The sequence below is a fragment of the Equus przewalskii genome, chromosome 1 (assembly GCF_037783145.1).
Source record: "Equus przewalskii isolate Varuska chromosome 1, EquPr2, whole genome shotgun sequence".
NCBI lineage: Eukaryota > Metazoa > Chordata > Mammalia > Perissodactyla > Equidae > Equus > Equus przewalskii.
In genome coordinates this window covers 70,665,174-70,679,053 of record NC_091831.1, presented here as the reverse complement: position 1 = coordinate 70,679,053, position 13,880 = coordinate 70,665,174, and positions in this window count along the sequence as shown.

Sequence of the window (13,880 nt, the reverse complement as noted above, 5' to 3'; positions counted from 1 at the left end):
TTTGTTTCAAATTTTCAAACTCCCAACAGCTACATAGATATAACAATTATTAAAGAAGTTCCTAGCTTTATGATTTTCAAAGACAGGATAGATGTCTCTTAAGTAGTTTGTCTGGCTAGAAGGAGAAGAGATCTAAGATTCTGGAACTTTATCCCATGTATAAATATCAAACAGCTATGAAAAGGGAAATTCTGACCTGGTAGTGGTCCCCTTGAGTCTCTAAAATTCATGGGTCCTGAAATGCCTGAGTCTTCCTACTGTCCCTGATCTTTAGATTAGTTCCCTCCACAGGGGCAATAGGTCTCCCCCAAGCCTGATCCCTGCAGTTGTCCACGTGGCCTCATCCTCACACCTGAGCAGACGCTGCTGCAGCTTATGCATTTGCACCACTGCAGGTCTTTCTTGTGTTGAGATGGCTGGAGAATGTCACAGCAGTCACCAGGTGACAGGAGGGGAAGAAACAGCTACTTTTCTATTTGTAGCCACCTTCACACACACCACAGGGCCTCATGGAGATGACCAGAGCATTAGTAGTCTCTCTCTCTCTCAACATGCTAATTTCAATGTTCAGGCACCCATCATTTGAGCTACTCTTCTGTTTCCAGAATTGGAAGTGATAATTGCAAAGTTCAATTTAATTCAACAGGCCAAAATTTATGTAATGTCTGCCATGCTCTAGGTTCTGTGCTGAGCTTGGGGTGTAAGTATAAGATTTTTACCAATCAGAATCTGGTGGAGGGACAGATACACACACACACACACACACCACACATACACTCCCCCACACCATCTCCCCCACACCACATCCCCTACACCACACGCTTTCACACATACATCACACACATCACACACACGCCTTCTCCTTACACACGACACACACACACACACACACATAGAGTAAGACAGTTCAAGAAGGCAAAGTCAGTGTAAGAGATGATGAGGACCTAAGCTAAAGGCAGTGGAGCTTGAGGGAAGGCAAATAGTAGTCACAGGTTATAATTATACTCTGTGCATAATCACACTCAGTAATAGTTACCCAAGGTGGCCTGCCCGGAAGTAAAAGAAAACAATGGGCATTGTGAGTCTCTGAGTGAGAATTGTCCAGACAAGGAGCTGGGTGGTGTTCTCGGACCAGGAAGTGGGGCCATCTCCTTGACTTTAAGTAAACAATGACTGAGGGTTTCACAACTGCTGTCAGCCTGAACATGGTCTCCGACCCAACAGCTCTCCTGGTGGACAAACCTCCGTTCCTCAGCTCCACTTGAGCTCACCACGTGGTCTCCAGGTTCACCCCAGAGGAAAGGCAAGGCTTTTCATAAGTTCCTGAACTAGGGATAAGTCAGTAAAAACAACCACAGCTATTTCAATAGCTATAATGACCCATGGGATTGTGAGGAGAAAAGTTACAGCATCCAAGAGACACCAGTACTCTGTGTAACCAGGGAAAGAATGTTTCCCTGAAAATTATTTTCTACCAGAGCTGAAATTAATTTTAGAAGACGAAGAGCTCAGAGAGTTATGGCCTCCCTCAAACTGACGAAGGAAGAATCAAAAAGAGAATTGGCACATGCAGGTAGAGGAGCCGAGGGAGTGGCAAGAGCAAGGACAGCACACAGGAAAGTCAAGATTGGCTACGGCCACCCAGAGTGACTGTCCTGAGGGTCCAAGTGACAAAGTGGGTACACTTGGTCTTCATCCTTTTCTCCCCAACTGCTGGCCTGGGGTCTGGCATATAATAAAAGATTATTGAGGGCCAGCCCCCGTGGGCTGGTGGTTCAGTTCGGCGTGCTTCACTTTGGTGGTGAGCATGGACCTCCACCACTTGTCTGTCAGTTGCCATGCTGTGGCAGAGGTTCACATACGAAAAGAGGAAGATTGGCAATGGATGTTAGCTGAGGAGAATCTTCCTCAGCAAAGAAAAAAAAAAGATTGTTGAAAGGAAGTACCTATAGGGATGCAGCCTAGCCCTGTAGCCCTGCATCCTGTCTGACTCTCAGCTTTTGGGTGTGAGAGTTGGCATGGAGAGGAGTTGGGAGATCTGAAGCTCAGCTCTAATCCTCATGCCTCCTCTGTGTCCGGCATCTATTCCTCTGTCCTTCAAGGAAAAAATTCCCATCATCCTGACTCCAGCAATTAGTTCCACACACTCTCATGGCCTCTTCCCTGGCTCTTCCTCTTGCCCTGAGGGGCTTCTCTCCCTCTGCCAGACCCCATCCCCAAGTTCTCAGCAGTGGCTGAGTCAAGATTCAAGCTCACATCTATCGACTCAGACCTCTCTTCTCCTTCCTTTGGTCCAATGATTTCCTGAAGGGAGGAATGAGGGTGTGTTTGAGGCACAGTCATCCTGACCTTGATAGAAAATGTGACTCTCATACACCCAGATCGTTGACTCACCTTCCCCTCTCTTTGGAGCCCAAAGATCTCCTCTGACTGTGTCAGCGAAATCCTAATGAGCTGGGGGCCACGAGTCATTTGAGAGCATCTACGGGCACTTTCTCCCGCCAGAACTCCAGTGCAGGCCTCTGCATCTCTGCTTCTGATGATTGTGTCCCCCAGTGACCTCTCCTGTAATAACCTGATACATTGGCAGGTGAATAAAAGAGGAGCTGATTTATAGCACACCCCACCTTTTTTTCCTTACTCTCCTTGGTATTATGTCCTCAACAACTCCTCCTGGAAATATATATATATTTATACCTTTTTTTTAGTGGTTTATAGTCTTTGTTTTAGGTTTGTGTTTGTTTTCGCTGTTTGTCTTCAAAGGAGAATTGGCAGGCAGGGCCCTGTGGTTGTTTCCTGATGGAGTATCCACAATCCAGGAGATGTTGTTCTTTTATTTTGGGAACAGAAACTTCCAGGGCTCTGCATGTTCCACAGTCACGGCAGATCAGCTTAAAGACCCAGGACTGTTGGCAAGGTGAGAGAGGGCAGAGCCTGCCCCCCAAGTTCTGTGCAAGTGGAGCACTCGGGCTTACACTTACCTCTGATTCATCACTGAGTTATCTAAAATTAACCTGACTAGGACCTGGGGCAATGGTTTAGTTTGCTTCTTCAGGGCTAGATGTCATCCGTGAGAGAGAATGGGACAGTTGAGTGCCTGTGCACAGAGCCTCCTGGTGCCTAGGGTCCCCCAGATGCTCTAAGCCTTCTTTTCCATCTGGAGGCCAGTCCTCAGGCCACTTGCACCATCGTCCCCTGGAGGGGACACACCGTGTGGGTGGGATTCTGGCTCCAGCTCCTCCCTGGTAGTGTGGGGTGTTGCCTTCAGCCTCGTCAAGGGCCTCCTTCTGCAGAATTACCCAGACAGCATAAGGGAGGATCCTCTTTCTGAAGAAAAATGTGCTATTCTCTGACGTGTTCCACACACATAGCTTTGTCTCTCAGGCATCCATCTGCCTAGACAGAGATCCTCCCACAGTGCTGAGAAGAAATCTGCCATTAAGGATTAACTGTGAGTCTGGAATGTGCCTGATGAAGACAGCCAATAAGGGAGATTTGCATCTTCTGTCAGAGGACTGGAGGAAGAGGGGGACAGGAGGAAGGAGACAAGCAGATGTGCTCACTGATGTGTGCTCCTTCGGTTTTGCCCTGGAGAGCAGATATGCTGGACAAGCACAGAGGGACACTTAGGGTATGTGATGGGGGATCCCGCTTGGGCTCTGGTAGGCAAGGCAGGGTCAGCCAGAGACGGGTATTGCTGGATTCCTCATCCAGACTTGGGCTCCTGTTTGGGGAAGACACTGGATTGAAAGCCAGTGTGCCTGCCATAGGTTCATCACAATGGGAAAGCAGTTACTGCACATTAGAGCCTGGGGCTTGATCCCCTGGTCCAGGTGAGACGGAGGGTGAGGCAGCATCGTGGGGGTGTTCTGCAGTCAACAGAAGGGATGCTGGGTCTAACTGAGCTCAGGAAGGATAGACTTCCATTCCATGGCTACACATGCATTTGTTCCTAACACTGAGCCAACAGCTGTTTCAGACACTAGAGCGGTTGCTTGGCACTGAGCATAGGTTCTGGAACTCATTAACTTCCCTCCACTGCTGTAAGACCATGTGACTCATCCCCACATGCACCCAGAGACCATCTTAGCGAGAAGTCAGGGAGGATGGTTGGGGAATGAGAGAGATTGAACAGTCAGCCTTGGAAGGCTATGCATTAGCACCCTCAGGGAGGCTGACATTCTGCAGTGAAAAAAATGGGCACATTCTGACTGATGAACTGGGGTTTCACTTATAGGCCCTTCCACACTATACATAGTACTGATTTATTTTGTGTCTATCTACTCTAACATTTTGAGAGAAGAGGGAGGGGCAAACTAAAATGTCAATTATTAAAAACTTTCCAGAAGCTTCTTTTCACTGATTCCCTCTTTGGTGTCCTGTCTCCTTAACGATGCTTCCCTGAGGAGGAAGAAATAGTCTTGGAGGTTACCTTCAGGGCTCCAATGGAGCCAGACATGCTAGTGGGCAGCGTCCTTGGGAAGTGTACAGCATGTGCATTCATTTCTTCTGTTATTTATGTGGTATATATCTCCTTCTTCCTCTTTCCTGGGACAGAACATGAGGGCCGGCCGTGGCCTTCTCTCTCTCAAATCATCTGCTCACGTTACAGATGTGATAACCAGAACCAAGGCCAGTAGCCCAGGATCAGGCCTGACTGCCTAACGTCTTTTTTGGTCACTTCCTCTGCCCTGTGTGGCTGCAGTGAGAGGAGGTTTGGTTTTCCGGGGGTGGGAAGGAGTCCCGGGCTCAGGGGCAGGGAGGTCCTTGAGACCGTAAGCCAGGCCTCCTTGTCCAGCACTGACTGGAGTTCTGCATCAGGGTATGGGATGCAAAGCACAGCTGGCAAGTAAGTACAATTATTTCTCCCATTTGACTGGTTCCCTGGTTGTATTCATCTCTCTGAGCAACCTCATAGGGCAGTGACAGTGACTTAGAGCAGCAGCTGTGTGTTACTGATGATCATCCGTTAGAACCTTAAATCACACCATCATTTCTAAAGCTGGGGCTTACTTTCTACCCTCCACCCAGCCTGTGTGTGCGACTGCTTCACCCAACAGGGTAGAGCTCAGTGTGCTTGGGCCCCAGAGCACGGAAGCCTACTCTGCCTCCTGGCCTGTCACCCAGGGCAGGTCACTTACGCTTTCTCTGACTTGTTTTTCCTCACCTTAAATATTAGCTATTATTACTTTGGAATTAGGGACTAGCAACAGGTAAGGAAACCAAATAACCAGAAAGGATTGTGGTATAAAACATAATCAGTGGAAGGGCCTACAAATCAGACTGGTTACCATGGTAGTTAGATTTGCCAGTGGGCAGAGACAGGTGTAAAGTGAGAAGCCAGAGAACCATGAGGGGAGGGCAGTGGTTAGACAAGGGAGTTCTCTGCTGTCAGACAGGCCAGATCTCAGTGCATCAAAGGAATCATCAGGATCCCAGCAAACAAGCCTAGAGTGAGCCTGATCCTCAGGCCAGAGCATTCTGACCTCTGTGCTTCTCCCTCAGGCGCTTCCTGCCCAGACAGGAAGTGGCTTCCGAGTTTGGGAAATCTGCATTTGCAGGGAATGGCAGGGAGTGTGTCTGAAGCTGAGGGATGGGGTGGCATGAGCCTTGGTTACTACTGTGGAAATGTGAAGAGAAGAGCTGTGGACGAAGTGGAGTCTGACCCCTTGGCTCCCCAAATTTCCACAAGGATGTGAAGTTTATTTATTCCCCTAAGTTCTGTGCAGGGGCTCATCACACTCAGTACCAGAAACACTTATTGAAGCCTTAGTGTTCCCTACAGAGTACATGCTAATGATGTAAAGATAAATGAGATCCATTTCCTACTTTCAAGTGGGGGAAGCTGATGTGGGAATAATAATTGTAATATCTTAATTAGTGCCCCCAATTAAAGTGGTATTTGACATTACAGTGGTAAAAGGAAGAAATGATCACTCTATAGAAGGTTAACTTAATATATTAATAACAAAGAATTAGGTGGTTTGGTGGCCAGGGGACAGAGAGGGGATAGAGCCTTTCATCATAAAACTTTTCACACATTTATGTTCTTTTGGCACTTAAAATAAGAATAGTTTTAATTTATAGAAACACAATAAACTCCCACAGCGCTTAGACACTGTGACTGTGTTATATTCATATACATGTTGGGGGTCATACATTTGCAATGCCAAAAGAGAGACATGCTGAATTTATTGAGCAAACTAAAGAGAAAATAAAATTTCCTGGGCTATGTTTTAAACTGCCTGGGACTGAGTGCTGCGCATGCCAAACACTAGGAAGCTGGATAAAATAAATACACAGTCAAAAACTTCAAATTTTGTGCCTCTTGACCAAAAATCCCTTTTTGATTTTGTATAGTGTATATATTATTTATTCAAAAATAATTTGTATAATTTTAAAAGTGGATGAGGAAATGATGTAAAAAATAGCTACCCCTACTGAAAGCTGACCTCTGTGCTAAGTGCTCATTCCTGGAACAGGAAGCATTTCAAGAGAGACTTGAGTGGAAGTGTTCCTGATGCTAATGGCACAGGAGGAGCTGGGGCATTTGGGCAGATGGCCTGGCATCACAAAGGGGTGCGTGTCAGCCATTGTCCTGTCTGCAGGGATGGGTGGAAAAGCATCCTGCAGGGCTGCGGAAGGGGAAAAGAGTGAAGAATTACTTACTGTCAGCTGAGGTTTGGGAGGGTCACCAAGCTTAAGAAGGTACATCTAGAATCAAGTTAAGTCTAAAACTAATCTGTGTGGCAAATGGTCAATGCAAAGCCTGGCTGTTACCACGAGGGAGGGCAATCTCAAAGCAAGCTGGTTCCAAATCACTTGCAAATCCAAGGGCAGAACAGTTCAGGGAAGTTCAACAGGAAGCGGGCCGGGAGTAATACAGAAGCCAGCAAACGCAACCTGCACGTCTCGTCTTTACCCAGCCCCTACCATTTAGGAGATGAGCATCCTGAGGGAGAAGGAGCCTGGCACCTCAGTAAGGACCTGTGGTTCAGTGTAACTAGACAGGGTTCTGGATGGTGAGAGGTGGTGTTAGTGACGGAGGAGCAGGGCCACATGAAGAGCTTTGATTAACATGTAAGGAATTTGAATTGTTTTTTGCTGTAGACGATGGAAGCCTGACAGATTTTCAGCAGGGAGCCACATGATCAGATTTCTGCTTTAGAAACAAAGGGAAGGTCTCAAAATCCTGAAATTGTGATATCAGAGCTGAAGGAGTATCAGCCTTCACTGAATCTTAGACCTCTCTTGGTGTAATGAGCAATCTGTCAACATCATCAAACACTTTATTTAAAAACAAAAACAGGGGCCGGCCTGGTTCCCACCGGTTAAGTGTGCACTTTCTGCTTTGGCGGCCCGGGATTCGCTGGTTCGGATCCTGGGAGCAGACGTGGCACTGCTTGGCAAGCCACGCTGTGGTAGGCATCCCACATATGAAATATAGGAGGATGGGCACGGATGTTAGCTCAGGGCCAGTCTTCTTCAGCAAAAAGAGGAGGATTGGCAGCAGATGTTAGCTCAGGGCTAATCTTCCTCCAAAAAAAAAAAAAAAACCACAAAAAATAAAACAAGCAAAACAATAACCACAAAATCCTTCCTGTTCCTTGACCCTGGGTCACCATCTTATTTCTAACACACACATCTCAATTCTTGGCAGCTCAGTTTCTTGATCTTATCTCTACAACAGGCATGAGTCTTTACCATTAAAGATACTTCCTCGAATGGTACTCAGTGTCTTATTTTTTTTTTTGTCTCTTAGGCTGGACTGAGTCAAGGAAAAATTGTGATATTGGTGACCTTTATCTTTCACTCTCTCACTCTTCTAACAAGACAATATGAATTAAATAGCATTATTTATTTATAAAAGAAAATTTAATAAAAGCAAATTATAAAAGTATGTACATAGAATGAAAGATGACATATTTATAGGTAATTGTTTAATTTCTTAAACTAAAAATTTTCCTTAAATAAGACCCAGCGTGGTTACATGAGTTACCTGAGCACACACAACTAGCTGGTGGCAGGGCTAAGACTAGAGAGCAGAGTCCCCAGTGTTCTTTCTGATCTACTATGGATACTGGTCTATCCTTCATTAATTCTTTACTTTGGTATTGACTGGAGAGTATTTCTGTTAGCCACTGATGCCTGGTAAACTCTCTAAGACTTAGTGATTTTAAAAAATGATTATTTCTTGTTGTTCTGTGATTGACTGGGAGGCTACAGTTACATGTTGGCTGGGGCTGTATTCATCTGAAGGCTCAACTGAGCTGGACATCCAGGGTGGCTCTCTTGCCTGGCTGAAAGTCGATACTGGGACTGTTGGCTGGAGCACTTACGCACCAGGACCTACATGTGGCTGATGTGCCTCATATCATGGCCACTGGGTTCCGAGAAGGAGAGTTCCAAGAGACCTACACGGAAGCTAGAAGGCCCTTTATGACCCAGCCTCAGAAGTTCCTGTAGTTCCCTCCTGCCACATTCTATTGGTCAAGCAAATAGCCAAGACCAGTCCAGATTCAAAGGGAAAGTAATCAGAGCCCACTTCTAAATGGGAGCAGGTCAAAGGAATTGTGGCCATCTTCACTCTGCCACAGGGAAATTGGAGAGAGCGGGCTAAGCAGTGATTATACAAACAAATGAATTTGAGAATCACTACAGTGAGAGTATAGGACAACATAGAAATGAGTCAAATTCAGTCAGCAGAAGGCTTGTGTCATAGTTTTAGGCACTAAGTATACAGGGAGCCAGTTTCTGGCTTTCACCACTCATATTCTAATAGAACAAAGACATTAAGCAAACAGTCATTCCAATTTTAAGTGTTATGACAGAACAACAGAAGTGCATATTGATTCATGAATGTATCCACACATCCATCCCTCTGTCCATTCATCTATTTATGCAACCATCCATCCATGCATTCATCCATCCATCCATCCATCCATCCATCCATGTATTAATTTTTGAGGTCCTGGGTTGAGATCACTTGGATCACTGAGCTTACATTATAATGTGGCATATCCAGGTTAACGGAGAAGAATCATTGCAGGCAATGAAATGAAGAGCATGAGATGGGGAAAAGGGGAGAGGTATAAGGGGTGGGGTGGGAAGGGAGGTGATTTCAGAGTGATCAGGGAAATTCTCTCAGAGGACAGGAGATGTAAGTGATGATACCTGAAGGGTGATAAGGGTCCAGCCAGGTAAAGATCTGGGACAGAACCTTCTAGGCAGAGAGGACTGCAAAAGCAAATGCCCTGAGGCATGAATGGTCTTGGGAGTTCAAGGAACCAAAGGAAAGGCAGGGTAGAGCTCTGTGACTGGGAGTAGGAAGAATGATGGGAGAGGCCAGGAAGGGCCTGCCCCGGTGCTGGAGTGCAGAGGTTAAGCGGCTTGGTCTAGTGGGGCATCATTGCTCCTCACAGGGCAGGTGGTGTGTGAGTTGGGTCTTGAGGGATAAAAAGTGCACGTGGGTCAAGTGGGTTTATAGTGATGTAGGGGTCATGGGAGGCTCGGGTTGGAGGCAAGGAAGGACAGTGATAAACATTACTCACGTTCGTTTATTCCTAATCGTGTTCCAGGCACAGTGCTACATGCCTCATCACAGTCAACCCTTATAATCTCTTTGTTAGGTGGGTGTTCTTATCCTTATTTTACAGAAGAGTAAACAGAGGTCGGCAGTCAGGTTTGGGGCCTGGCTTTGAGGTGCCCACAGGAGGCATTCAGGTGGAGACACATGAGTAAAGCGTCAGAATCACACCTTGCTTATACCAGGCACTCGGTGAATAGGTGTTGAATGAAATAGGGATGAAGTTTAAATTTGGAAGTACCTCCATAGGTGGTACTGAATTTGAGAGAGTAGTTGAATGTCTAGTTTTAGCTTTGTGGGCACTAAGATGGGGCTGCTGAAATGCTAATTAAACTCTGCTTTACTTTCCAAGAAGGACTTTTTATGACCATTGTGGCCGCTGAGTGTCCCTCCTGGTCAACGAGTCTCTGAGCCCTACTCCTGTGTTTAGGAAGAGCTTCTGTGCCTTTAGGAGCAGAGTCCACCTCTCTTTTGAGCCAGTGTGTAGCCGCATGACCCAGACTCTCAGAACCAGACGCACCTGCCTGAGCTTTGAAACAGAAGCTGGGCCACACAGCATCTATTTTGGAGGTGTCTTTGGTGGGACTGGATGTGGAGGCTCGACGCAGCAGGGACAGGAGTTCCAAGCAGGATCCAGTAACTGGCGTCTGGGTCCTGGAGGTGCAAGCTGCACGTCTGAGCTTTGTGATGTCCCTGTGGTCTATTCCAGTTCTCTCATTTTGGCTTAATTTTGTTGATATTTGCTTTCTTAATCACATTTATTGTGTAGAGCTGAACGTGGTGCTCTCTTAAAATTGCTTCATCTCCACTGTGTCTGTGTTTATACCCTTCTTATTTCTAATGCTGTTTGTGTTTGCTTTTTTTCTTGGTTGACTTAAAGAGGTCTGTGTTAGTTTTATTTTTTAAAAATAATCAGCCCCTTTATTTCTTCAATTTCTGGGTTTACATTTTTTCATATATATTTTGGATTATTTTATGATTATTTTGCTACATCCTTTTGTCAAATGCTTAATTCATTTATTTCATTATTTTTTCTTCTAAAAAAGTAGTTCTGTAAATTTTCCTCTAGGTCTAACGCCTTAGGTTTCTGTATGGGATCTCCTAATTGTAATTCAATTTCAATTTTGTTACCATGTTTAGCTCCAGATTTATTTGACTGTCCAGTTGCTTAGAGTTGTTGGCTCTTCTTTTGTTATTTATTTCTGGTTTTATTACATTGTGGTTAGAGAAAGTAGTCTGAAGGATTTCGATTTTAAAAAATATATTAAGATTTTTCTTTTTGGCCTTGAACATGATCAATTTTTGTCAGTGTTCCAAAGATATATAATGGAATATATATTATATGTTGGGAGACAGTAAAACACAGACATAAACACATGGTCATGTGCATATATTTATGTATATAGTCTGCTGGTTAGCTCTATTCGCCAAGGCCTGGAGTCATTTCAGTGCAATTCGTTGAGGCAGACGTCATTCCATTCTCACCTCTGCCTCAGGTGCCTAACAGGACCTGACTCTTACAGTGATTAAGTAAATATGTGTTGAATGAATTAAAAAAATTCTTATATCCTTAGTTTTATTTCTATCTGAGACATCATTTTTCAAAGTTGCATTAGACTTTTCTGTTTTGATCATGCAATTTTGTTAAATTTGTCTTTGTTTAAAATATATTTTAGTAAGGTATTCTTAAAGCTTTTTTGTATCTAAAATTTGTGATGTTATATATTGGTATTCATTTTAAGAATGCTTATTAAATGCTTATTAGGTACCAGGCAATGTGCTAAGCACTAGAAATACGATGGTAAATTTTTAAAAAACACGTAAGTTTCCTACACTCCATGATTCATGCATTTATAGTTATGGAAACAAATAATAATCAGGTAACTATTCATTTAAAAGAATTCTGATTGTGCTATAAAGGAAACAAATGAATACCTGTTAAAGACAGTGCGGAGAGATGGACTGTTGATGGGATGGTCAGGAAGTCCTCCCTGGGGCGAGGACGTTGAATTGGAGGCCAAAGGACAAGGGAAGCCAGCCCCATGAACAGCTGGGGGGACCGTCCTTCAGGCAGAGTGACAGTACCTTCTTTTAATATGAAATTCCTTCTCTCTCATTTCATATTTCACCTTGAGGTCTACCCTAGCAATATTAATGCTTTAGTTTTCTTTTTGTTAGCACTTACATGATACATGTATTTAGCCATACAATGCACGCAATTAGGTATCAACATTTTTGTATCATTTTTGTTGATTTTATAAGCAAAATAATATTGGGTTCTCCCACCCTCCCTGCCCCCATATGCCATGTATATATTTTTGATTTGTAGTATAGGACTTTAATCCACTTCCACCTGTGATAATCTCTGATAGATTGGTCTCATTCTTGACACTTTTCTAGATGTTTTAAAATTTTATCCTCTAGTTTTCAGCATCACTTGGCCATTCTGCAGTTTTATATCGGGCATTATTTATTTCTTGGCCTTAGACGGCTCCGTTAGGAAGCAGAATGGTTTTTGTGTTAATCCACATGATTACCTTTGAATTTCTCTGAGGATACTAAATGAAGTCATTCCCCTCACAGCTTTACTGATAGATAACTGACACATAAAAATTGTGTATATCTAAGGTGTACAACATGTTTTGATACATTTATACACTGTGAAAAATGATTACTACAATCAAGCTAATTAACATACCTACCACTTCAAATAGTTACCTTTTTTGTTGGATGAGAACAATTGAGATCTACTCTCAGCAAATTTCTAGTCTTCAATACAGGGTTACTAACTATAGCCACCACGCTGGACATCAGCTCCCTGGAACTCGTCCATCCTGCATAACTGAAACTTTGCACCTTTGACCAACATTTCTAAATTCTGTGTTTCCTGCAATACCTCTGTTTCCTCAAGGGCAAATTATTCTACTGGTCCAGCTTTCTGGTCTCCTTTAGACTGTTGGTTTTCCTCAAATTCGGGGTGACCATTTGGCATTCACACTCTAGATTGGACACTGGGTTGTACGTTGGTGCCTGGGTTGTGAAAGTCAGAGTTCAGTTTCCTCGGCCAAGCCCTCCATCTGCCCCCTACTGAGACTGTGCTCTTCCCTGGCAGTTGGGCGATGCCTAGGAGCAGGCAGATGGGCTGAGGACTCCCTCCCACTGGGGCAGTAGTGGAGATGTTGACCTGGAATAGAGTGCATTAGGAGATGTTCATAGGATCCCAAGTAGGCGGTTCTTTTTCTTTTGTCCTGTATCCATGAGGGCATGGGAACATTCCCAGGGTACTGCCATGCTCCTGTGTTTGGCCCAGTGTCCTTCTGGGACCCTTCCTGATGGTTTTCTCCCTTGACCCAGAATCAGAAATTCCCTGGCGTTCCTGGTCCTCTGACGGGGACCTTTCCTGCTTTAAGCGTTCAAACATTTGCTTTTGTTTTCATGTTTTTTTTCAGTTATTTCAATAGGATCTGGGGAAGGAAGAGATAAATATGTGGCTTATTTTGCCAATGGGATCAGATATCTGCACGTAGGCTTTATTGGGTGACAATGTAGCAACAGACACTGATTTACACCTTTTCTCTTTCCAGTTGGCTGGCCACAACAGGAGGGTTAAGGCAGAGATTCTTCAGCCAGAATTTAAAAATCAGTAAGGCTTAAGGAATGTAGATTTAAGAGTTTGCTGGGTTTTAATTCATCTATCTCTTGGGATGTTTCTGGATTCCTACTCAAATAAACTTATAAGTGAGTTCTTTCTTTTTCTCACTCGGCATCAAGTCAGTTCTGTGGACTCACAGTGGCGTCTCCTCCAGGCCAGTGTTTAACCTGGGATAGTGGGGGTTGGGGGTGGTGCGGGGGACAGTTGCTTACAGGGGAGCTGTGGAGCAGGTAGATGAGAATGGGAGCTGAGAGAGTCATACCTCCAGTTCTGTGGAAACATGTCAGAGGGAATCTGCAGTTGAGAAGTCACGAAGGTGTCAGAATTCGTGACAGATGGCACAGAGGCAGGGAAGCGCAGGGCTGATTTGGAGAAAGAAGAGTCTCATGTGACTGGAACATAAGAGGGTTTTGGGGGATGCTGTTGAGCAAGCCAAGTGGGTGGATCCAAGTACTTAAGAGCCTTACTTGCTGAAATAGTTGGATTGTATTTAATAGGCAATGAGGAATCATGTAAAGCTTTCCAGAGGGCAACAGCAGGATTGGAGAGGTGTATTAGGTGCCGGTGTGTCCCATGGAGGATAGACACCAGCTATTTGGGACAAATATAGGAATGCATGTCAGGGGCAAGGACAGTGCTGGC